Source organism: Martes martes (genome assembly GCF_963455335.1).
Source record: "Martes martes genome assembly, chromosome: 9".
In the NCBI taxonomy this organism is placed as follows: domain Eukaryota; kingdom Metazoa; phylum Chordata; class Mammalia; order Carnivora; family Mustelidae; genus Martes; species Martes martes.
Window position 1 is genome coordinate 46,289,597 of NC_137896.1, and position 27,760 is coordinate 46,317,356.

A 27,760-nucleotide genomic window follows, 5' to 3' on the forward strand; every position below is an offset into this window, starting at 1 on the left:
ATAAAGTGGTAAGAAAATGTCACGAAGAAGGCAGTGTTTCCACCAGGACCTGAGGAGGATAGGGTGTGACCTCTACAGATATCTAAGGGAGGAGTGTCCTTGACATAGGACCCTCAGGGGGGATCTTGTCTGGTGAGGCCGGGCCACAGTGAATGGGATGTAGAAGAGAAGGAGACAAGATCAGAGGACAAAACCCTGGTCTCACAGGATGACTTCAGCATTGGTCTTAAGTAAAACAAATGTCTCAGGAAATGATAGCCGAGGAGCCAAAGCAGCAGTCTGCATGCCTGAGGTCCCTCTCGTTTCTGTGTGAAGGAAGCACAAGGTGAGGGGTGACAGGGAGGCCAGGCAGGAGATGGCAGGGCCTGGGCGGTAGTACCAGGGGTCTGATTCTGGTGTATTTTGAAGATTGAGTCAACAGATTTTGTTGCTGGATTGGATGTGGGATGTTACAAAAAGAAGAGACAAAGATGACTCTGAGACTTTTTAGGTGAATCCTGGAAGAATGAGATGATATAAAAAAAAAAAGAGAGACAGAGAGAGAAGATAGGCAAGAATGGGGGAAATAAGCAGTTCTGATGTGGAGATGTTAAGTTTAGGTGCACAGTAGACATCCAAGTTGGGGTCTCGTAGTCAATTAGATACAGAAGTCCAGCTCTTGAGAGAGGTGCAGCCTGGTCATGCAAATATGGAGTTGCTAGGGTAGGTGGTTTTCAGTCATAAGGCTGGATGAGCTCACCCGGAGAGTGAGCACGGTTAGAAGAGAGAAGCTGGTTGTGAGGAGAAAATGAAAAAAAAAAAAATACAACCAGACAAAGTTAGAAGGGAGACCAAGAAGCTGGAAGCAAGTGTGCGAAGTCCTTAAGGAGTAGGGTGTAATCAACTGTGTCTGATGCTAACAGGTCAAAAAGGTGAGGACAGGGGCCTGACCATGGATTTGGTAGTGTAGACATTATCAGCTCTTTTGTCTCCAGCACCTAATCCAGTCCCTGGCACTTTAGAGGTATAAAATATTTGATTGGATGGCAATCAGGAGCATCTGAACTTGACCCTTAGACTCCTGATTTGAGCATGCTAAGAGAAAATGAGAGGATAAAATGAGATTTATTTTAAAAAGGATCAAGGAAATAAGGTGGTACCTGGAGGGGAATATAGGTTTAAGACAGGAATTTCTCAGATGGGAGAAATAAGATGCTTACATAATGGTTGCAATGACCGAGCAAAGGAAAAACTAAAATTGTTTACCAATAGCCATAAAAAATGCTATTCTAACAGATTGCCAAGCCAAAGACACCCTGACAAGCACAAGACAAAAATGTAAGCTCTACAAGACAAGTCATGACAACGTGAACCTGTCAGTAGTACTAAGTGAGAAGTATGGTCTTCTGAATTCTGACCTTGGTCCTGCTCCTGGCTTATCATGAGGCTTGGATAGGTCATTCAGCTTCTTTGTGTCTCCATTTCTTTACAATGAAGGACTGAGATCAGACCCTTCCAACTTTCGCACCCCATGATAACTCACTGAAGGACCTCAGTAGGCTGTCAGCTCCACTGTGCAACCCAGAACCTAGATAATGCAAGTTCATATCCATATTCTAACTGTAATTAAAGTGCTGATCTACAACAAGGAAAGAGTTCAAGTTCTCTGTACTCAATTGGGACACAGATCCTTGGAAGCAGGGTAGTCCTACACATCTCAGGCAGATTTTGTAAAGATCCAGGATCAACGTCATATGAAATGCAACTGTCAATTTTTGAGCCCCAAAGAGGTCAGGATGGGGTGAAATCAGCTCAATGTCCAACTAATGAACAAAGGAAAAGCTGAGCTTTTAAAGGATTCTTGTCTTGGAGTTATCAGAACTTTCCCCAAGAAGCATTCAGGGTTGATGCGTGTTCTAGGATGAACAAAGAAAGATGGAGTTGAGGGGGGAGGGGAGTAGAAAGTTAAGAGCCTCATTGTCTTTCATGTTGAATGGAGCTCTATGAAAAAGGACCACTTTTATTACAACTTTTCTATTGTTACTTAACACTTCATATGTTGTGAACTAACTTTTAATTTATTGCTTTACTTAACACTGCATGAGCTTGAACAAGCCACCTAACTTCTTTGAGAATTACTTCTCTCATTTCCAAAATGGACATCTATGACTACTTCACAGGATTTTAGAAAAGGTTAAAATATGGTGATTTGTATAAAAAGCACTTTGGAAACTTTAAGGGCTATAGAACTGCTAGTTCCATCTTTCAATAAATATTGATTGTTCCAGGTGCTGTTGTTCATTAATACAAACTGGAAAGTTTGAATGAAGTTTAACCACAAGCTTGGTCTAGAATCAGGCACAAAAGCAACCAAATAGAAGCTCTGCATATGGGCTGTCTAGAAAGCAATTCTGGTCACAAGTAGAGAATCCATCACTAGAACAGTCCAATCTGGGAGAGCTCTGCAAAGAACATCTTTTTGGTGTGGAGCAAACTATGCATTTCTCTGGGTGTCAGGCTCAGAATACCCAGGGGACCCCTCCTCCCTACTGGTAGACTAGTTGTCAGACACTTCTAAGAGTATCCCAAATTATTCTCTCAACAGTTGCCATTGGAGGAGAGAAACACATTTTCATTTTTTTTTTAATTTTTTAAAAGGTTTATTTAGTTTTATTTATTTTTTTCATTGTTCCAGAATTCATTGTTTATGCACCACATCCAGTGCTCCATGCAATATGTGCCCTCCATAATACCCACCACCAGGCTCACCCAACCTCCCACCCCCCCCCAAAAAAAACCCCTCGGTTTGTTTCCCAGCATCCACAGTCTCTCATGGTTCATCTCCCCTTCAATTTCCCCCAACTCCCTTCTCTTCTCCATCTCCCATGTCCTCCGGGAAACACATTTTCTGAGAGAACTTCTTTAATCCTGCTTTATGGCCCACCTCCCTAAAACTTTTGTCCTGGCCCTTGGATCATGTAGAGAAAAATAAGTAGCTTTTCTGATGGTATAATTGTTATTTCTTTAACCCAGGAACGTGTTTTTGTGGAGAGCTTATAGCACAAGAATCAAAAGAATCAAAAATAAGCCAAAAACAAAACAAAACAAAAAACAACAAACTAGTTTCTACTATTTTAAAGGGATTTTGCAATTTTTTTTGAAATCTGTATTTAAAAATACTAATTCTTGGGTCACCTGGGTAACTCAATCAGTTAAGTGTCTTCTTTCAGCTCAGGTCACGATCTCAGGATCTTGGCATCAGTCTCCCTGCTCAGTGGGGAGTCTGCTTCTCCCTCTGCCTCTGCCCCTCCCCCTGCTTGCTCTGCACACTCTCTCAAATAAATAGAATCTTGGGAGCAGGAAGAGAAAAAATGAACCAAGATGGGATTTGGAGAGAGACAAACTGTAAGAGACTCTTACTATCAGGAAACAAACTGAGGGTTGCTGGGGGGTTGGGAGGGAGGGATAGGGTGGCTGGGGGATGGACATTGGGGAGGGTGTATTCTATGGTGAGTGCTGTGAAATGTGTAAGCCTGATGATTCACAGACCTGTACCCCTGAAGCAAATAATACATTATATGTTAATAAAATTATATATATATATATATATATGTGTGTGTGTGTGTGTGTATGTATGTGTATATATATATATATAAATTGTTCCTAACTTCTCATTATTTATAAATTGATTATTCCAGGTATTATTCTAATTCACATCCAGCCAATTTCATTTCAATCTACTCTGACACCAAACTTCTAGAAAAGCTAAGCATTTCTTACAGCAAGTATATTTAAGAGCTCAGTTGAATAATATCAAATAATTTTTAGGTATTCACTTTGTGAATATGATTTAATAGGCAGGGTACATTTCTGAAGCTTTCTCTGAACTCTCTTATTAAGATTGTTTACTTAATATGTGGGGATTTCTCAAATGACTTTAAAGACATTTGATCTTTTCCAAGTGGAAGAGGAAGAAGAACCAAGAGGACTTACTTACACTGCATCATCTCTATCCCACTTCTTAAAGACATCACTGGAGACATTTTTATTCCTTCCATGTTTCTCCTCCCTTTCAAGTGCACGTCCTTTCTGTCTCTTGATAACCAGCTAAATAACTTGGTTTAAAAAATTGTTATCTTACTCATTAACTCAGCAAATATTTACAGAGCACATCCCATGTTCTGAGCACTATGCTAAAATGGGGACCAAGACAGCATTTACATGGTCAGGGCAGCACACAATGTGCTGTGTTAAGGTAAGTTTGAAAGTGGAGCAAATTGTAAGATACCTTGGGGAGCTGAAAACTAGGGAGAGTGATATTGGGCTGTAAACCTGAAGGATAGGCAGGAATTCAGAAGGGAATAAAGACCAGGAAGGTATAGAGCAAGGACAGGGCTTATCAGGAGGAGGAAACATGATGTACAAAGGCTCCAGGGTGAAGGTGAGCCAGCCCTACGTCTGCAACTGCACAGAGTCATCCACGTGGCCACTGTGAGGTCTGATTTTGGAATATGAAGACAGGAGGCTGGGAATTGGGCAGGGACCGATTCTGGGAGCCCCAAAGGCCAGATTAAAGAGACTGAACTGTATTCATGAGAAAAAGAAATCAGAGGGGAATAAAGCGGGATGTGGTCACCATAACTCAGCAATGGTTGGGAGTAACAACCTACAAACTGGAAAGGGGTGGTTGTGGCAGAAATGAAAGTGGAGAAAACTAGCCAATTAAGAGTTAGAAAATAGAAATGTCATGGGTTGGGAATGGATTAGTCAGATTCAGGCCTTGAGTATTGGGGACCATCCATATGAAGGAGGCAGTTTTAAGGTCCCAGATGCTGTGTTCTGTGATGACCATTTTGAATTTGGTCTACCTGTGGGTAGTAACACTGACTCAGTGAGTAAGACAAGGGGTTGTGCTGTCTCATTTGTCATGATATCCCCACCCTGTCCAAGCAAGCAGTCATCCACAGCTGTTAATTAAATAAGTGAGAAAGTAAATGAGTAAATGAATAGAAGAGCCCGGGTGAATACAGTCCGCTGACATTTTTTATACAGCTTGGACATAGAGAGACTCTGAGGCTGGCATGCCAGCAGGGGGAAATTTCAGGAGTGGACATCACTGAGAGAGGGTGTGTGTGAAAAGAAAAAGTAGCTGTAGACAGGAGCCTCCAGAGACTGACATTGAAGGGGCCAGGAGAGGAAGGGGAGGAGGAAAGGTAAGAGGGGCAGGCAGGGTATGGGAGGAGAACCCAGAGTCAGAGAATTCCAAATCCTTCAGAGAGGATAGCAAAGTGAAACTGAGGAGGAGTCATTAGGTTAGTAATGCTCAGGTTATGATGATCTTTGTGGAAATTGGTTAAGGCAAGGCAACAGAATCTTGTCCTTCAGATCTGCCTTTCCATCCATAACTGTGGATAACAAGGGGCCACCTGTTATAGGAACAATGTAAAAGGAATAGTCAAACTTAGCCCTTCAGCACACCACCTTTTAGAGTGATAGCCAGAGAAAACATGTGAGAAAACACGTATTTGACTCTTGTGCCTCTTTGTCTGCCTTAAGGTAATGTAGTTGCCTCTGACTTCCCAGAGGAATCAAGCAGCTCCCACATTCCTAACCCATATATAAGGGCAGAGGGCACGGTTGGGAATGTTTTTGTTGTTAATTTTTTGTAGTTGAATCATATTGGCAAGATTGTTTCCAAGTTGCTCAAACATAGATTGAGAAGCTGAGGGTAGCATTCCTCTGTGATGATATCACATGGCTTATGTCACCAGTTAAAGAATCATCAATAAAGCAAGTGGTTAACTTTATGCATATCGAAAAATATGCTTCTCCTCAGAAAAATAATGAAATATGGAGAAACAAATTTGATTCTAACTTAGATACTCTGGCAAACTTGACAATCTAAGTAAGTGGCTGCCTAGCATATGTCTTAAAAAACAAGGGTGGTGGGGAACCTCCATTCTTAACTAGCATTTATTTTTTAGCCTAAGTGTATTGTTTTAAAAAAATGCTGGAAAGGATTAGCTATAGAGAAGTGACATGTGAATGTAGGAGGAAAACAATGCCAGGGTTTGGAACAATACCGTATGTCTGAACCAGAATTATTTCCAAAATATACTCTCCTGTGACTTCCTATATTTCATTGTTTCTGGACTGCCTAAGAGAGTGTTTTCTTAAGAGCAAACATGCAAAATGAAACAGGAATGACTATTGGCTGACCTAGGAACTTTTCTCCCAACAAGTGCGCACACTGGGACTTTAGACTTCTTTAAACGCGAGTGCTACACCATAAGATCATGAAGCCAATTAAAAATTTGTCATATGGTAACTATGCCAAATCTCCTCATTTCTCGTGAGATAAAATGGTGGAATAAGAAGGAGGGCAGTGGGAAGCAAATGTTGAACTAGAACCATTTCTTCTATAGTGCAAAATAGAAAACCAGAACAGTACTGAGTAGTACAAAACCACAGGATCTTTGAGGTTGAGAACAGGATGACACCATGGGGATTCCCCAAAGCTGCTTGATGCTACATCAACCTGATTCACAGTTCTGCATCAAACTGATAGTGGTCACTCATCAACACATTCTTCCTGAATTTTACTTTCTCAAATAAATATTTCTTGAAATACTTTATTTTTTGGCTTCCATGATTTATGGTCTCCTCATGTTGCTTCACCTACTCTGGCTACTCCTTCTCATCTGCTTTGATGTCCTCCATCTGTCTTTGTCTCCTAAATGCAGAATACTTCCCCCCTCTTTTCCTTCTAAACACCCTTCTTGGCTGACCTCATTCAGTCCCTTGGATTAAGTACCATATAAAGGTTGATGAATCCCCAACCTATCTCTCAGACATTGCCTCTTCCTAGACCTTATATACTTTATAAACCAAGATGTGGATGTTATCTTTTTACTAGACCCCCAAACCAATGTGAAATTGGCCATTTTATCTGTACCACTGATTCAGGACCTCATCATCTCTCACTTGGGTGACTAAGTAGTTTCCAACTTCTGCTTCTTGACTCTTCACAATGCAATCTCCCTCATGGGATTTAGAATGAACTTTTTTTTTTTTTAAGATTTTATTTATTTATTTGATAGAGACAGAGAGAACACAAGCAGAGGGGGTAGCAGTCAGAGGGAGAGAGAGAAGCAGAGTTCCTGCCAAGCAGGGAGCCTGATACGGGGCTCAATCCCAGGACCCTGGGATCATGACCTGAGCTGGAGGCAGATGCTTAATGGACTAAGCTACCCAGGTGTCCCCAGAGTAAACTCTTGAAAATACAAATCAGTCTCAAATCCACCAATGGCTTTTTCTAGAACATAAAGTAAATCCTAACATCCTAACATCCATTCCTCTAAGATATGCACTTTTCTGTCTCCCCAATCCCCAGTGGTGTGAGCACCACTCTCCCCACCTTCAATTCTATGCTCTGGCAATGCTAACCTGCCCTGAAGCCTGGTTTCCTGTACGTGCCATGCTTTTTCAGACTGTGCTATTCTAGCTTATTCTATGGCACTCAGAATCAGCTTAAAGATGACCTCAGAAAAACCTTCTAAAGTTTTGTCTTCCATCATGTCCTTATTTCAGTGTCTGCCCAGCACATTTTTCCACATGTTCAGTTAAGTATTGATTTGCTATTCACTATCTAAAAGGCATTGTACTCTGTATGAAGAGGGACCTTGTCTGTTATACGGTGTAGGACAGCCTTTATTGCATAACTTAATAAATATTTGTTGAATAATTGATTGACTTGCTATCCCTCATGGACTCTGCTTCCTGGGGCTTACCCAAATAAAATGTTAAAGATTTGGCCTTAATTCAATATGACTGTTAAAATTCTAAGAAGTTGGAATAAATATCAAGTTACATTTGAAGGTGTTTTCTCTAATTTAATAAATGAGTCTCAGATTGGTGTTTCTGAGCAGATGCCTGCTCAGGACGACTATCCCAAATTTCAAATTGATTCCATTTTTTATTTGCCCTCCCATCCCACATCTTGCTTCATGTATCTGAGTCACGAGAAAACCCAACTCTGAAACTGGCTTTCTTTTCCTCTTCATCACTCATAGAAGTGATGAATACAAATTATTTGGATGAAAACTGATAGAGCAGAAAAAAGCAGTTTTTCCCCCCAACACACTGTTATTACCAATTTGACTAAATAAAACATTAAATCAAGTTTATTGAATTATATGATAGAGAGCAGATCAGTGCTCTCCTGGGCCAGCAATGGGGTGAAGGTTGACTGTGAACAGCAAAAGGACTTTCTGAGGTTATGGAAATGTCAGTTTTAGTGTGGTGGTGTTTTTTTGTTTTTGTTTTTGTTTGTTTGTTTGTTTGTTTGTTTTTACTGTCAACTTTTTTTTTAAATTTCTTTTCAGCGTAACAGTATTCATTGTTTTTGCACCACACCCAGTGCTCCATGCAATATGTGCCCTCCCCAATACCCACCACCTGGTTCCCCCAACCACCCACCCCCCACCCCCTCAAAACCCTCAGGTTGTTTTTCAGTGTCCACAGTCTCTCATGGTTCACCTCCCCTTCCAATGTCCCTCAACTCCCTTCTCCTCTCCATCTCCCCATGTCCTCCATGTTATTTGTTATGCTCCACAAATAAGTGAAACCATATGATAATTGGCTCTCTCCGTGGTGGTGTTTACATGAGTATAATGCATTTGTCAAGACCTATCAAACTGTATACTTAAAATGTATGCTTTTATTGTATGCAAATTATACCTTAATAAAGGTAATTTTTAAAATCTATTAAAAATTACTCTATGTTAAGAACTCTGTCTAGTATCTTATGTTAATTACTATCTCAGAACTAGTGTGTTACAGAGCATGGCTTTGAACAGAATTGCTCAGCTACAGACAAATCATATTAATCTTATGTAAAACTATTACCTAAGAAGTCTTTTTTTTTTCTATTTGAGTCAGAAAAAAAAAGGTTTTGTTTTTGTTTTTGTTTTTTTTTTAAGTTGGGGGAGAGGCAGAGGGAGAGGGAGAGAGAATCTTAAGCAGGCTCTCCAGTGGACATAGGTCTCAAACTCACAACCTTGAAATCATGACCTGAGCCAGAATCAAGAGTCCAACGCTTAACCAACTAAGCCACCCAAGTACCCCAGAAAAAATATTTCTTTTTTTTTTTTTAAAGATTTTATCTATTTATTTGACAGAGATCACAAGTAGGCAGAGAGGCAGGCAGAGAGAGAGGAAGGGAAGCAGACACCCCGCTGAACAGAGAGCCTGATGTGGGGCTCGATCCCAGGACCCTGGGATCATGACCTGAGCTGAAGACAGAGGCTTTAACCCACTGAGCCACCCAGGTGCCCCCAGAAAAAATATTTCTTTATCTTAATCCAGATGTATAGTGTTAACCTGAATATTTTTCCTGAACGAAGTGTCTGTCTTAGCTTGGGTTTCTGATAAAAGCAGAGCCTAAGAAAAGGATTTGGGTGCAAGTTGTTAATTTGGGAGGAGGTCCAGGGAACACTACCTTTGTGGGGGAGAGGGGATGTAAGACAAGGCAGGGATGGAAAACAGCCCATGGTGAGTTAAGGGTCAGGGACCATACTAGGCACATGGGCCTCAGTCCTGGGGGAGACTTTTGGGAGAAGTTGTAGAGTACACCTGACAGTTGTCTCACCTAAAAGTGGAGGAGGCAGGGACATTTATCCAGACTCTGCTGACTGACGTCTGCTCCAGGGGCAGTAAATCTACTGAAATTTCTTCTTGCCAAGCACATAAGCTGAGCATGCTTTGGGGACCAAAGAAAGCTGTCAGGGAAAGAGCCAAAGCCACTTGCACTAAGAAGCTGCTGGCTTTTGGTGCAGGGAAACAGTGGGTGTTAAGAGGATGTGGTGAACCAGGACAATGGCTGCAAAATATCTATACTTGCACATGAAAAACCCTTACAGAGCTTTCCTGCTTGGGGTTTCATTTGTTTCCCTTTCTCTATTATAATGGTTGATTAATTCTTTGTGGCACTTTTATTACTTTAAATTAAGATGCCAACATTAATCATGGTCAAAGGTAATGGTTTACACTAATCATATTTAGAAAAACCTTATGTTTGTATCAGAATGTTGCTCTAATTTATTGAGCTCCTATTATGTCCCAGATATCAAAATAAAGTGACTTATTTGCTTAATTGTCAAAACAACCTTAGTCTGAGGATGAAGATATTTATCCCTACTTTATCAATAAAGGAACTAAGACTTTGGAAGGTTAAGTAATTGCCCAGTTTCTGGATTTGGCAAACATGGCCAGAGTCCAAATCCAGGCTGCCTCTGCTCAGGCTCTCTACCACTAGTCTCCATGTTTGTTCTACTGTTCAACACAGAAGCACAGTGCTCCTTCCCCAGTGGGTATCCCTATCTCAAAACCAGAGCATTGTGATGTACACAGTCGAAGATGTTGGTGGGCATGGAATCAGAGCAAAGACAGAGTGCTTAGAGAAACACAAAATGTGTGAAAGCAACTTACATAAATCCTGTCAAGATGTTATCCTAATGTTTACAAAGAAAAATTCATTTTCTTCTCTGATAATATGATAAAAAAGGAATTAGCCTACATAACAACCTATTGCAATAAAGATTGCTTTCAGCATACAAACATAAAAAAATTTATTTAAACAATGGCTTGTATAGGGCCCGAGATAGTAGGATCTGAGGAATAGGACCTTTGCCCTGACCAAATGTGCTACAACCAGCTGAGTATCACAGGCACTGGACATTCACAGAATTTACTCTCTTCAAACCTCCTGCCCTATCCAACAGTCTTGACCAACTCATTTATCTTCACATTTTTTTTTCTCAGTGGTCCTCATGACACCATATTGTCTTTGATTTTTCTCCTTTCTCTCTACCTATGGGTATTATGACTAATAATAAGACTGGATGACTGGTTATATAATAAAGTGGAGGAGGACATGAGATTATCCTCTTGGTATAACTCTCTTCTTTCTTTTCTGCTTACAACACTTTTCAATGACTCTCCTTTCCATCTGGGATGCACAATTAATTGAACTTTTTCCCTGATTCATTTTCCCATCCTCTTCTTGTGTTTCCTAGAATCACTCCAACAAACCACTTACACTTCTTACACTAGCCTCAGGCATAATATTAACACAACAAAGTTAAGTGTACCTTTTCCCAGCTCCACAGATTTTCAAGTTCCTGAGGGACTTGGCAGGGACCAGCTTTGTTATGTTTGTATTATCCATACCTAGCCTAGAGCACCATACAGTAGATCCACAAGAACCCTGTGGTTTTATTAAAAGCTCTATGGCATTAGCACATTTATTAAAAGCTCTGTGATGTCAGCATGTCACCCCTTTTCACAACACATTGGGTTAAAACATCATGTCTAAAAGATAGAGCACACCAGCAGAAGCCTGCAGTGGGAATACTAGTGACTTGGTTCTTGGTCACAGTCCCATCTGAAACAGAACTGCACTCCAGGTGTGTAGTGTGAATGACCCAGGGAACAGAAGGCAGCCCTAGAGTATATTTATTAAGGGACCCCGGGCTGGCTGTGGGGCACAATGCACTTTTTTTTTTCTTTTCTCTTTGTATGGGCTGCTGGGGAACTCAAGCCCAAGTTTCAGCAGTTCATTTCCAGCAAAGTGTTGATTGTATTCCGTGTGTTTTTCTACCTCATTTCCAGCTGCTGCTTATTTCTCCCTCTATATATTCCATTCATTTTCTTATTGATTTTTATCCTGGATATGGTAAGATAAAAGGAGATCCTGTTCCTGCCTGTTGGTGATGATATTGGGTCTCCATAAAGGAGGGAGTGTCAGCACCCAGGGCTGCTGAGAGATAGTGCTGGGACTCGTTTCTGGATCATTGACCTATATCACAGGACTGGCTTCTGCCATGCCCAACGATCCATTTCCTGCCTTCTTGGCAATTCCACCTCACCTCAATAGGGATTGGAGCCTGAGAACACGTGCAAAGAATGACATTCACATGCAACTCAGTCAGTGTTAGAACAATCTTAGAACAGTCTGGGTAGCCTGGGATTTCACGGTCAGCTCTCTTTCGAGAGTCTAATGGTTTCCAGCTGTGGTCTCTAAATGCTTAGTCTCTAGGAAGCCACAGACTGATGGATTCTGGGCTTCGAGATCCACACTTGGCACTGGATTTTCAAAGGAGGGATGCTGGAAATAACTGCCCTCGCAAATAGGGAGAGGCACTTAAGGGCACTTCAACAGTAAATGTTACCTATAGCTCATAATCAAGATTTTAAAAAAGAAGACACTCCTTTGACTAATAAGGATTAAATCCCCTCTCAGTCTTTTTATTTTTATTTCCTCAAAGCCAATTTTATCAACACTGACAATATGACCTATGCCATTTAATAAGCATGTTCTAAAATTCTTTTTTTCTGTCTTTGGAAGGTAACTTCTCATTCACATCATTTATAGCCTGCTTGACAAAAGTTCTGGTATTTCAGCAGGTTTTAAATGTTCCTTAGTAGGGGGTGCCTGGGTGGTTCAGTGGGTTAAGCCTCTGCCTTCAGCTCAGGTCATGATCTCAGGGTCCTGGGATCAAGCCCCGAATTGGGCTCTCTGCTCAGCAGGGAGCCTGCTTCTCCCCTCTCTCTCTGCCTGCTTCTCTGCCTACTTGTGATCTCTCTCTCTCTCTGTCAAACAAATAAATAAAAATCTTAAAAAAAATAAATGTTCCTTAGTAGTCAACATTATTTTTTTGAAAAACCTGTTCTTTGTTTTTTGGTGTGGGCTGATATGATCATCAAATTGCTTTTGGGTTTTCATATTAATAAGCTAAACTTGAAAGTAATACTGCTTCTTCTGTCCCAAGTTTCTTTAACTGTGAGATTGGAAGTAGGCAGGAGTCAGGTTGCAAAAAGAGAAAGGAATTTGGGTTTATTCTATGAGAGATGGTCAGTTTTGTTTAGGGGAAGGAAGGGATCCAATCTGTGATTCAATAAGTCAAGTTGACCCCTGGGTAAATCGCATGACTAGTGTAGACCAGAGTAAAAACCAGGAAACCAGTTGAGGAGTCAGTGGAAGGAAGATTAGTGGCTTGGAGGTGGATGACAGCATGAGATAGAAGCATGCAACTTGAAAGGACCCTCAAGCTGTAAGGACTTATTAATAGAAGTCACAGAATGTCCAGACTCCACGGGAATCCAGACAGCTGCCAGCTTAATCTCATTTTACTGTGCCAGTCACAAGCGGTGGAGCAGGAAAGGAAAGGAGGGAGGAGAGAAAGAGGGGATGCGGCGAACAAGAAGGTGGAGAGGAAGAGAGAAAGAAGGAAGGAGGGAGGAAAAAGTAAATGGAGGGAAGGAGGAAGGAAGTGAGAAAAAGAAAAGGGGGAGAAAGGCCAAAGAAAGGAGCAGGAGGAGAGGGGAGGGAACATTGCAGGATCTTGACCTCAGAAGGACTTTGCAGACTGGCCAACTCTCTCAATGAAAGATGATAGGTTTGGTGGCTTGCTCAAGCTCACACAGCTTCCCAGAAGCACACTCAGGATTCAGTAATTGGTCTGATGTGAATTTCACTACAGCCCAATAATTCAGGCTCCTGGTGGCTTACTTTGTATTAATCCTAGAATCGTTTGTGTTTCCCTGGAACACACACTACCCAACGAGGGAGTGGAGAACCTGCAAGGGTGTCAGATGGCAGAGGAAGAGGGACTTGACAGAAGCAGATCTGACAGGGCTCCATATAGAATCCTGGTTTGGGATAATGTCAAGGAACTCAATCCAGAAACAAAGACCATGTTTCTTATCCTCCTCAACCTACATGGAAAAGGAACCCATGTTAGTGAAGGGTCTGCCATCCACAAGCCAGCAGAGACTCATTCATACACATCAGTTTCTTCTGTCCTATTCTAAGATCAAAAAAGTGAGGTCTTATAACTCTCTACCTGAAGATGTAGCTAGTGAGTAAATTTGAAAGCCAAATCTTGAAGGGAGGTGACACATGCCTGTGGAAAGTGAAAAGGAGTTTGCTCAGAGTGTAGGGGAAAATGGAGGGAGAATCAGAAGAAGCAAGTCACTATTGAATGGTCTTCCCTTACAAAGAGGCAGGGGCCTTGCCCCTCTTTATTGCCAGGTCTGGCATGTGGGGATTTCAGAGCCAGCTCAGATAAGAGTATTTGAGCTTCAGTAATGAGAGTGTTCAAATGGCCTGTGAAGTACAAAGACACCATATTTTGAATCCCATTGCATCACTGGACAACCTCCAGGTGGGATTTAAATACAAACAGAATAAAGCCAGGAAACTCTTCTGATGAAAAAAGAATTCACCCTCATGGGAAAGTATGATCATTTCAGTATATCTTGCATAAACCCTCCTTTGTGATGTCATAAACTGGGCCCCCAGAAGCAGGAGGGAAGGATCTCTGACCATTGACAGCTCCGAAGCAGAGGCAGATCCCACCCCCTTTTCCCTAGGTTGGAAATCACTGTGCCTCAGGGTCTAATTTGATGTGTGTATGTGTGTGTGGGGGGTGGACTTTTATCTGGACTAGTCACCTTGGCCTCAGGTCTGTGATCTTAACAAGTCAAGAACAGTCCCTCTCTTCCCCTTGGACAGAAATTATCATATTTGATCCCGATGGCCAGTTTGGCACATCTACTCAATTCCAACATTTCCTAGTATTTCTGTCCAGTCTGGCATGACAGTTGAGGGGCCACAGCAAGGCCCATCCTACCTCTGCTGTTCCCCACTCCTGTGTAACTTGCACAGTGTCTGCTCCTCCCCACCCCTGCCTGTCCTCCTCTCCTGAGGATGGGCACCCCCTGCACCTGCTACACAGAGGTGGTGTGAATTTCAAATGTCTTGCATATGTAGATCTGAGAACAGTGTCTGCCTTAACAGCAGTAACCACTTAGAACTACCAAGGTTAGGTTTGTGCAATGGAATCTGAAGTCAGAAGCTGCTTAGAGCACTGTTAAACCTCTTTTTTAGACTATGTTTATTTTCTTTCTCTATTATATGTGCTTGTTTCTTTGTTAGCTTGATTTCATGGAGGCCCATCTGAAATCAATTTAGGCCCTTGTGTCTCAGTCCCAAATCTTTTCAAAGTTTCCTGTTTTCCCAGAATGTTAAAGTTTCTCCAAAGAATGGGATTAAGTTACAGAAATAGGAAAACATTAGAAAGCTATGCGGAGCTGCAACTGCTCCACCAGGAATGGATAAATGACTGACTGAATCATTTCTAAGTTAAACAGACTCAGGACAATTTTCTGCATGCCCATGAAACACTTGGAGCCAAAGTGACCCAAGACAGTGACTAGTAGTAGAGAGAAATGTTCAGACATATCTGTAAAGTTACTGGAGCAGAGGGAGAAAATTAAGAATGGTTTCCTCAAAGTTTGCTGCTTAGCATCTTGGGATGACATGTACATGCAACCTCACCAAGTCCTAATTAAAACTGGACAGGAGGACATGCAACATACAACAGGGTTGGGTGATGTCAGATTCAACTTTTTTGTAATTTGGGATGAGTCAGTGAAGTAGTCAGAATTCTAACTTGAGTGACTAGCTAGTTGTGTGTTCTGCCTGGTTGGAGCTGTGTGCACCCATTCACACTGGAGTTTTGTGAATAAGAGGCTTTGTCTTTTGTGGGTGAGGGACAGCTGTTGGTCACATGGAGCTGGGTGCATTAAACAGCCAAAGAAAGATGGGGCCGATGCAGAATTAGGCTTAGAAGGGGATGTATGACTCAGATGAAGGGTACAGAATCAAGAGGTGAGCAGGCAGGATCTCTTTCACAGAAGGGACTGGGTGAAAACAGACTTCGGCTGCAAGTACTTTTACAGCTTGGCAAACAACTCCAGTGAGCAAAGTAGCAGAGTATGGAGAGTCCGAGGTCAGGGGCTGGGGCAGTACCATGGATAGCTCCCCCGGGCGCAGCTATATGAAGCAGTGTTAAGGATTCTGAGGCTGTGATTGGGCCAGGCTGGAAAGACTGCTGATTGATTGATGATGTCTGCCATGGACATGTAAAATGATGTGGTATGATGTTTGAACATGTTTTCCTTTGCTAACTTAAGTCTGGTCTCCATGCACCAGAAGGTGTGCATCTCAACCAATTCGCACAAGAGGGATTTGGGTCTCTGAAATAGATTGGGGTATTCTGTGTGCTCACATTCTTTCCATCGGCCTCTTCCTTCCATATCCCAGGCTTGCTCTGCTAAGCATGTCTCCCTGGGGTCAGGGGAGGTTCCTGAGAACTGAAGTTTTAGTTAGTATTGACCCCAATTTCCCTAGTGATTGAACTTCAGATGCTGCTGCCTGGACCTGAGTAACCATGACACCTTCTCTAACTAGAGATCTCAACTATAGATACCTGGACTATGGTTCTGAAAAATTCTTCTCTTCTATTGATCCTAGGCTAGAGATCATAGTCAGCACATGGCCATCATGTAGAAACGCCATCTCTAAAAGAGCCAAGCCCACTTAAACAATTTCCTTTCTTATTGTATAAGCTTTCTATGACCCTCAGGACACTGCATAGATGCCACAACTATGAGGGCACACAGGCTGGTGATATCGCCCATAGAAGTATTTTTCTGAACCATGGTAATGGTGTTTTGGCTCTGACACACATTGCATGAAGACTTCTGTGCTGTGGAAATGTGACATTAGCATTCTCAGGGCAAGCCTGTTGCAGGGGAATGTGGAAATCCTTGGCTTAGAAACATCCTCTACAAGTATTTACAACCAGAACATGGGATTCTTTGTTCCCTTCTCCTGCCAGTTGTCCCTGTCCATGTAGGTGGGGAGACTTCCAGCTTGGACCAGGGTCCTCCCTTCTCTTCCCGCCATCACCTTGAATCTTAGCCAATGGTATTCAAACACAATTAACTTTCTTAGTCACCCCAGATATTCAAAGTGATAGGATTTCTTCTTGAGGACCTGTTTCCTCAACACTCATGTCTATAGCATCATATTCCAGAGACCCTAACCCAACCTTCTCCACCAGCAACCAGCAACACCACACAGGACATGTTTACCTTCAGAATGAACCTGCCTTCAATCATTTCTCCAGCTTTAACAGTTTGATTCATCTGAAATGCCCATTGGCTTGGTGGTGGTTGCTGGGAGACCAGCTACTAAATGTTTACCCTGAGGGGCTAATGACAGAAGGTGTAACATCTCCCAGGACTTCAAATTCCAAAAAAAGAGAGTGAAGAAGAAATAAATTACTAATGGTGAGTTTTCCAGTTCAATGGCACTTGAGTGTGAAAAAGCTTCTTCACTCTTTTCCCATTGCACATGTAGAGGCCTCAGTCACATGTTGTGGATTTGGACATTTAAGTCCTAATGTTTTTGGAGGGTCTCTCCTGTGTCAGACCCCTGTCTGGGCTCATTTTTTCCATTCAATAATATTAAGCTCTGTGGGGCAGATGTTATCATCCTTATTTTACAGATGAAATAGGCATACTTCATTCGAACTAAATGTCTTCTCTCAAGTTACGCAGCTACTGGGTGGCAGAATTAGGCTCCACAGCCAGATTTCTGATGCAAACACCAGTGATGATTCTATGTCACTACTAGTATCAGTGGAAACTCAACCCATCTGTACAGATCTGTCCTCAACACCTTGTGCTCTATCTCTTTCCCCAGATCTCTGCCCTGCGTCAGTGGAGAGACTGGCAGGAGTTAAGCTTTACTTGTTTCTGACTCCTAATTCCTGGGATATATACCATGCCCTTGGTGAATGTTTCCTGAGTAAAACAAAGCAAAACAAAACAAACACACAAAAGACATTAGAATCCAGTTAGCAAACATATATTAGTTTCTTGTGACTGTTAAACAATTTGCCACCAATCTTGTGGCTTAAAACAATAGAAATGTATTCCCTCACAGTTCCAAAGATGAGAAATTCAAATCAGTTTCACTGTGACTGAATTAAGGTGTTGGTAGGGCCGTGTTCCCTCTAGACGCTCTTGGAGAGAATCTGCTCATTGCCTCTTATAGCTTCTGGTGGCTCCTAGCATTCTTTGGCTTAGGGCTTGTCACACCAGTTCCTGACTCTGTGGTCATATGCCTCCTTTTCTCTGTGCATTTCAAATCCCCCCCTGTTTCCCTCTTATAAGAATACTTGTGATTGCCCTGGAGTCCCATCCTGATTATCCAGGATCATCTCCCCTGTCAACATCCTTAGTTATATCTACAAAGACTTTGCCACATAAGGTGACACACACAAGTTATGGAAATAGACATCTTTTTTCAGCGCTGCTGTGCACACAGATCCCCCTTTAGGCTGAGGATGCTGGTCCAGTTACTGGTTAGGTCACTGATCACACTGGAGGACAGGTGACTGATGATCTCACTCCTTTCACATGGACTGACGTGCCACAGGTCAGCGGTCCCTGCCTTCAATAGAAGAAACAGCCTCGCCTCTATGAGAAAAACCCTATTCAGAGTTTCTTCACCACTTGTCAGTGGGGTGGTATGGGACAATGATCTCAGCTCTCCTGGGCCTCAACTCCCTCATCTACAAAATGGAAATAAGAAAAGTACCTATGACCTAGCTTGGTCATGAAGATTACATGACAGGGACCATGAACCTAGAGTAAGTAAACATCTTAGAATGTTGGCTACTAACTTTTTTTTTTTTTTTTTGAGAGAGAGAGAGAGCAGGGAGGGACAAGGGGAGAAGGAGAGAGAGAATCTTAAACAGACTCCAAGCACAGCACGGAGCCTGATGAGGGGCTTAATCTCATGACTCTGAGTTCATGACCTGAGCAGAAATCAAGAGTTCGATCCTCAACCGACTGAGCCACACAGGCACCCTCTATTATTGATCTTCTGGTTGGCTAAGTCTCCTGGCAGCTCTATGGGGGAATGTAGGCTTTTCAAAGATTTCCTAATTCATTCCTAATGTCTTACCAGTATCTTTGGCCAGTCAGTGGCCCAGGGGTGAAGGGAAATGAAAGGTCAATGACACTTCCTTTTGTGCTAATATTTGTCTATTAGTGACTTTGGATGTACTCAGACAAATCCAGTTGATCATGCAAGTTGCTTTCCTCCTCACTGGGAGCCAAATAGGTACAAAATAAGGAAGGAAGTCTGCTTTCAAAACTTCTAAGTGACCTAGCAGTGAAATACTGAACTCTGGCATGCTTGAGCAAAGTAGCCAGGAGAGACATGGAGTCTTCTCTTTTACACCCAAACTATGCAGGATTAGTTTTTGTCCCTTGTGGGCCGAAGTTGGGGATTTCTTTTATTAAAAAATTATTTTTTTTCTTTTTCTTGTCCATTAAGGACAAGACAATTGAACAGACCAGATTTTGTTAAAATTAACTGAATAGAAGGTTATGGAAGCCCTCGCTGTTGATATCTAAATTTGTTTCCTTAGCTACCAACTGCATTTCCCTCTCTCTATTCCTGTCGGAATGGCAAATAAACAGTTTCCTCAGATGTCATTGATGTCACCAAGAGGAGAGGTCTCCATGAAGACTTGCCTTCATCCTGTACTTACTCAGTCCTTGCATTCAGAAGCACACTGTACCCCAGAACATCTGCTGGTCCCCACTGGTCCCCAGTGCTGTCTTAGGACTATGTGTGCTCGTTGGCCACCACCTTACACTGCACTTACCCGTGTGTCTGGATGCTTGTGATAGATGAGAATGTCATTCCCGGGTCTTTCATCATAGGGTTGTACATCATCTCCCTCCCAGTGAGTGTGGTATTCATTCCTATCCTCAGAATGCTGGACTTGGCCAACAGAGCTTATCTAAACCCAATGTGCAGCCTGCAAGTGAACTCAGCTGAACTTAGTCAAACCCAGCCAGGAAGAGTCCCACCCTATACAATGTACAGTTCTGTGAGTGAGGAAAAGAAACATTTGCCATGCTAGCCCTGAGATTTGGGGGTTGTTGTTTATGTGACCAAATATGACTAGCTCAGTCTTCTTTCATTAGACTGTGGTGGCCATAAGGAGAGAAACTGCACATATTCACCAGGTGCCAGGACTGGTTCAGACACTTAAATAGTCATTAAGTGAAGCACAAAATGGCTTTTTATCAAAATAAAATCTGAGAATCTTCTTTCCTTTAATGAATACCATGGTACTGTAACAGGTGGTCCCAGAAGAGCTGGTAAAATGCGAGCTAGAGCTGCATCAAGTGATGGCATGGAATCAGGCACAATTCCTTATGTAACTTCATATTATCCAGTTGCACAGACCCAGACTTCCCACTTGACTCCCAATCAGAACTGTGATGCCCATTTCAATTTCCAGCTCTGTTTTTGAAGTGGGGTAAAAGTGGGTCATAGCTTTATAGCTGTAACTGTAAGGTGTGCTGGGATTTATGAAAGCTGCAGGAACAGGGTACCAGGCCAGGAAGAGCCACAAGAGACAAAGCGAATGGACTGGTTATTGATGGGCAGCCCAAATTGGGGTTGGGTGGGTGGAAAGAGCCGTAGCTGAGTGACCATTACTGTGGGCTTAAGAGTAAGGAGTTCTTCCACAGAAGTGGGTGGAATCACCTGGTTCAGGAAGGGGAAGGTGGGCAGGTTGTGGCTGTCTACTTTGGAGCAGCTCTCCAGGCACATTCTGTGTGATGTTGCATGAAGGAAGAAGAGACTCAGTTGCATTCTTTGGAGAAGGGAGTTCAAAAGTTTCATGAGGAGTAACGAAGGAGACAGAGTCCCATGCTCAAAACTCAGAAGGCCAGCAGGATACCAGAGTGCCAGTAGAAGCCCAGGAAATGGCCTGGGTAAATCCTGTGTGGGTTAAGAGTAGGATGTGGATCAGAGAACACCATAAGCTCCAGGGTGGTATGGACCACAGTCAGCCATGGCACTTGCATAACCTCACTGTTGTTTCTTAATGGCCCCAGAGGAGATAGGACAGCACACCTGAGTAGGCAGGTCATGCCCAGGGGAGGAGGGATCATCTCAGCCCAGGCTGCCCGGGGATCCTGTGTTTGTGGAGCTCTGAATCTTGACATCTATGAATGGGCTTTTGCTTGTGCTGGCCATTCTGTCCCTCCCCAGGACCCACCCACTCCCTCCTTCTGTCCTCTCTCGGTGTTCTTCATAACACTTGTGATACTTAATCACTTTACAATGATCCATCATCACCCTAGACACTAAGCCCTGAGAGGGTCACAATTATTTATTTATTTATTTATTTATTTATTTATTTATTTTCAGTGTAACAGAATTCATTGTTTATGCACCACACCCAGTGCTCCATGCAATATGTGCCCTCCATAATACCCACCACCTGGTTCCCCCAACCTCCCACCTCCCGCCCCTTCAAAACCCTCAGATTATTTTTCAGAGTCCATAGTCTCTCATGGTTCACCTCCCCTTCCAATTTCCCTCAATTCCCTTCTCTCCATCTCCCCATGTCCTCCATGTTGTTTGTTATGCTCCACAAATAAGTGAAACCATATGATACTTGACTCTCTCTGTTTGACTTATTTCACTCAGCATAATCTCTTCCAGTCCCATCCTAGTTGCTACAAAAGTTGGGTATTCATCCTTTGTGATGGAGGCATAATACTCCATAGTGTATATGGACCACATCTTCCTTATCCATTCATGTGTTGAAGGGCATCTTTGTTCTTTCCACAGTTTGGTGACCGTGGCCATTGCTGCTATAAACATTGGAGTACAGATGGCCCTTCTTTTCACTACATCTGTATCTTTGGGGTAAATACCCAGTAGTGCAATTGCAGGGTCATAGGGAAGCTCTATTTTTAACTTCTTGAGGAATCTCCACACTGCTCTCCAAAGTGGCTGCACCAACTTGCATTCCCACCAACAGTGTAAGAGGGTTCCCCTTTCTCCACATCCTCTCCAACACACATTGTTTCCTCTCTTGCTAATTTTGGCCATTCTAGCTGGTGTAAGGTGGTATCTCAATGTGGTCGAGGGTCACAATTTTAGTCACTATTGCAGCCCTGGAGCTTATATGCTGCCTGATTCAAGGCAAACTCTTGAAAACATTGATAGGGTGAAAAATAGAATGAACGGAGAAGAAAGGAAAATCAAAGCAAGCTACAAAAACCCAGGATCACAGCTGTGTTTCTGGTTAGTGACCTTGTTCATACCCTCCTCTTGCTACCCCGAAGGCACAGTGATGGAATGACAAGACCTAGATCTGAGCCAGGGGCTGCATTCCACCACTACCTCTTCCTGGATTGGTCTAATCCAGCAAAGATTTGGTGTTTACATTTTTAAAATAAGAAGCAATCACTTTATACAATATATAACTTTATACAATATATTGTATATTGTATATTATACAATAATAAATAAAATAATAGATTAAACATTCAGCGTTAGTCATATTGTCAGAGATAAATAAATGCTAGCTCTTTTTTCCTTCCTCTTGGACTTAATCAAGACTTGATTTTTGCTTGCAGGAACAGAATTCAACTTTAACCAAACTTTAAAAATAGGGGAATTGGGGCGCCTGGGTGGCTCAGTGGGTTAAGCCGCTGCCTTCGGCTCGGGTCCTGATCTCAGGGTCCTGGGATCGAGTCCCGCATCGGGCTCTCTGCTCAGCGGGGAGCCTGCTTCCCTCTCTCTCTCTCTGCCTGCCTCTCTGCCTACTTGTGATCTCTCTCTGTCAAAAATAAATAAATAAAATCTTTAAAAAAAAATAAAAATAAAAATAGGGGAATTTTTTTTAAAGATTTTATTTATTTATTTATTTATTTATTTATCTATCTGTTGGGGGGAGGGACAGAAGGAGAGGGAGACAGAGGAATTCAGGCTGATTCTGTGGTGAGTGAGATGCTCGATCTCATGACCCTGAGATCATGACCAGAGCTGAAACCAAGAGCTAGATGCTTAACTGGCTGAGTCACCCAGACAACACCCCTACCCTGCTTTTTTTGGTTGTTTGTTTAAGATTTTATTTACAGCAGGGGAGATTTATAAGTAAGATCATGGAGACCAAGGAGCCATTGGAAAGCCATATGCAGGAGGGCCAGCTTAGGGCTCGAGGGGAGAGGTTCCTAGCCTTCCCTGGAACATCGACTTTAACTTCTGCTTGGTCTATTATGACCAAGGGATTGGGGTCTGGAAGAAAGAACATAGAGCCCAAAAGCCCACTCCCTTGGTCATAGTCAAGGGGCAAAGACAGGATATGGACAGATAGTGTCAACATTTCAATTATGTATACCCTTTCACGTCATACCTCCATGAGGTGAGTCCCTGAAACCAACTAGTGACATTAGTTCTTTTTCCCAGCACTGTTTTATCCTTTGTTTCAGGCACTTACAGCAATACTTTCAAGTTGCAACATGTAATATACATCTGTTGTGCCTCCCCCCAATTCTGCATCTCTTAATGCAGTAGCCTTGCTTGATTACCCCCTTATATCTCTACAATAAGCAAGTGACCAGGACATTATAAGCATTACATCTGTGTGTGCTTGTAATTTCTATATGCAGACAGGAACAGGAAAGTAAATATTCCAAGATGTATGAAATGAGGGGCACCTGGGTGGCTCAGTCAGTTAACCATCCAACTCTTGATTTCAGCTCGGGGCATGATCTCAGGGTTATGGGACTGAGCCCTGAGTCAGGCTCTGCACTGAGTATGGATCCTGCTTGGGATTCTCTCTTTCCCTCTTTCTCTGCCCCTCTCCCCACCACACTTTCTCCCTTTCTAAAATAAAATAAATAAACATATTTCAAAAAAAATGTATAAAGGGTTGCCCAGGTGGTTCAGTTGGTTAAGCATCTGCCTTTGGCTCTGGTGATGATCCCAGCGTCCGAGGACCAAGCCTTGCGTCAGGTGCCTTGCTCAGCAAGGAGCCTGCTCTCCCTCTGTATGCCACTTACCCTGCTTGTGCCTCCTCTCTCTCTGACAAATTAAAAAAAAAAAATCTTAAAAATATTTTAAAAATGTATGAAGTGAAGCCTTAACCCTTGATGTCTCACTCCTTTGATTATTGGAGACCCTGGAATTGAAGGTGATTCATTCATTTAGGCTCTTATTGTATACCTACTATGCACCAGATACTGTATGAGGTCAGAATCCAGTTTCCTTGATCTGCAGACTACAGCAGAGGCTCAAAGAGGTTATTTTTAGGAGACAGATCCCCTTCCAACCTATCTGACATGGGAGTTGAATATAAACTTTATTTCTATTTCCCCCAGTAATTTAATAAGTATTTCTTACTTCAGTATAGTGCTAGTAATAGAAGAACTTAGCTTGGTCTAGCCCTAAAGGGACAATTCATTCCTTATGTTTTGCTCTGGCCTTTAGATCAATCATATTGTCTCATTTCAAATTGTTCAATTGTATTATTTTCCAAGAGCTTAGCCAAATACACAAAAATTTCTGGTTTGGTAATTGAATGCCAGAAACTGAGAAGTCCTAGAAATTTTATTTTAGGAGACTTTGGATGGCAGATATTTCTGAGGGGCTATCATTTGACAATAAATGAATATTTCATTGGATCTGTTGGAAATGTTTTTCTTTGAAAGTTAATTCATGGGTTTAGGCTCCTGTTGGTTTCTTCCCCATTTCGGAGTCCAGGAGTTATGTTGGATTCAACTTTTACATTCCTGGAAAGAACTCTCTAAATTATAAAGCCAAGGCACAATTTCTTTTACTTAATGAAAAAAAAAAAACACTATGGCTTTTATCTACATTTTTGCTACTAATGAGAATCAATAAGAATGAACCAAATATTCACAAACTGACAGGATGTTTTATTTTGAAGTTATTCTGTCCCTATTTAAGCAACTTACCCCTCACAGAGCATGAAATGTGCATGCTTGCTTATTTCTCATCAGGTAAATTGCAGACAGCATTTATTCTGTGATTTGTAAGCCTGCAGCCTTTGAACCAGACAGTCAAGTATAGAATGTGTCCAAGCACCATATAACCTTCTCCCATGATTCCCTCCCCCATATCCTGAGGCAGAAGTGCACAGTATTACTACATATGTGATAGACAATATAAGTGACTGCTTGGAGTGGGGAGGAATAGATGAAGACCCAATTGAGCACCAAACCCTTAGAATATTCTACAATCAGAAATGGGTAAGTCAAGGGGCACCTGGGTGGGTCAGTGCGTTAAAGCCTCTGCTTTTGGCTCAGGTCATGATCCCAGGGTCCTGGGATCGAGTCCCTCATTGGGCTCTCTGCTCAGCAGGGAGCCTGCTTCCTCCTCTCTCTCTGCCTGCCTCTCTGCCTACTTGTGATCTCTCTGTCTGACAAATAAATAAATAATATCTTAAAAAAAAAAAAAAAGAAACGGGTAAGTTAAAATTGGCCACCACTTGATAGGATGCAAGAACCCACATCACTTCTGGAATAATCCTGCCAACCAATGATGCATACTTTAAATCTAACACCAAGAAAATAGCAAACAAACCCAAACCGGGGATTATTCTACTATATAACTGAGGCCAGCCCTCTGCAAATGTACAAATCAAGGAAGACGAAGGGGATGTCAGACTGAAGAGAGCTCACAGTAGGAGGCAGCTAAAGGCAGCCCATGATTCTGCTCTAAACACTTCCGCTACAAAAAAAATGTGACTGAGACAACTGGAGATATTCCATGGGTGTGGGGTCTCAAAAAAAGTCTATTATGTCAATGTGATTTCCTGAGTTTGGTGGTTGTTTTGTGGCTCTAAGAGTAGTGGACATGGATAAGGTGTCTGTTCTGTAACTTACACTCTAAGGGTTCAGGAGAATAGATTGCAGTTATGTACTTGCAACTTTTCTGGACATTAAAGATTCCTTTTAAATTAAAAAAAAGGAGGTTGAGGCATTCTCAAACCACCCTACCCACACGATAACTCTTCCTCCCCACCACTTGCCATGATTGCACCATTAGATAGGCACGGCACAGCAGGTTACTGACGTGCACTTAGCCTCAGCCCAGCTCTTCTGTCTCTTTAACTAGGCTGGATATAAGCCTTTTACTTGTTGCTGCTAATTCATATCTAAATGTTTTTCCTTAAACAACCTAGTCATTTTTGTCACTGGAGAGAGAACGTGTACCTTCAGGCACAGAAGCATTAGCCACCCAAAATCAGCAGCCCCAAATCAGCCTCAGGCCTTCCGCTCATGGGCCAGCACACTCACCAATAGGGTCTGCCTGCATTTCTCCTGTAGGACAGACCCTTAGCACCCATCATGGGCAAGGCTTTCCTTCCCCATGGCCCTGGGAGCTGCACTTTTGTGCTAAGCACAAAAAGGACATTCTTAAGACTTTCAGTAAACAAAGAGGGTGCTAATGGAAAAAGAGAGGTTTGAGAGAGAGCAAAAGAGCAAAGAGAAATGAAATATATTTTGGTTACTTTTCCTTTTGGTTAGTTGTAATGGGAGTCTCTGTGTGAGTGGCACAGAGAGAGAGAGGTTCCTGGAAAGGGTGACTTCGTGGTTAACAGTCTAAACTTTGGATTTAGGTTTCAGCATAAACACAGGTCCAGGGAATAACAAGCACCCTTCATCCCATGGGGTGGACCTCACCAGTGCACAATGAAAGAAGACTTTATACTTAGTTCTAAAGGCTAGCCATCAGTGCTGCAAAAGTGGGCCGAGCAAGGGAGCAAACTCAGGTGTGCCTGCCAAGGACCCAGTGTGTCACATTATTATAAATTCCAGAAACGATCAAACAAGCAAATAGCAATATACATTGGGAAACAAAAGGTATATGTTGATCTGCTCTGTAGTTACATGAACTGTTTTTTAAAATAAATGTGGAAAAAATAAATAAATAATATAATATAATATATGTGGAAATGAAGAAGCAGACTAAAAGCCCCTTCTCAGAGACAATGTTCTCCCAAATCGGTGCCCACCCTCAAGGAAAACCTCAAGACACCCCTTTTCTTGAATACAAGCTCCAGTATATCTGAGTCAGGCTGCAGAAAATTCAAGGAATATGTTGGATACCGTAGGGATGCCGGTGGTGGGGCCGAGGGAGAAAACTTGCAACTGTGCCATCTTTGTAAGAAGCATGTTCTTCCTGGGCCGAGGGAGGAACAAGTATGACCAGGGAGGCCTCCGAATGCTGCCAGTGTTGGTCAGCTGAAAAGAAAGAAAGGGAAAACCATCATACACGTGGAAATGCATGACCTACAGGGCTTCAGAATGAGCTTGGAGATCTTTACTTGCCTGGCCGGACTAAAGATGACAAAGGAGACCATTCAGAGAAAGAAACTAAAATGGAGTTTCCTCCCTCCACACAGGTGGCTGGCGGTTGCCAGGCAGCATCATGGCCAGGAGCAGGGGCACACTCGTGTCCCGAAGGAGAGTTGGAGGTGGGGTGCAGCCCAGCACCCACCATCATGAAAAATGTGACCAAAGAAAGCCCATTTTGAAACAATGACATGAAGTCTTTTACTTTTTGAATCTGGATAAAATGTATATAGACTTATCAGAAGCGGAAGCTGATGCTCCAAAAATATGGTCTGCATGCAAAGCAACCAAAAAGCTGAAGGGCTGACGAAATTGAGCTGAGTGCAGGTCAGGTCTCAAGAGAAATCTGACTGGGGTCTAGATGAGGAGCTCACTGGGCAAAATGGAAGAGTTTGACCAGGTGTTCCAGAAAGGGTGGTCCAGTTGTGTGCACTAGGACCATGTATGCATTGCTAAATAGAACAAGGGAAGGAACAGTTCTGTGGCTTGGAATCAGACTGCTTTATCCTCTACTCATAAACAAGATCTCTACTGGAATGATGCCATGGTCTTTGGACACCGCTGAGTCCTACTGAGAATTGTGGAAAGGCAGTCCGGACTCCAAAATGCTTTCATCTACATAATGCCTTGCGATGTGTATTCTTTAAAAGAACGGGGTAGA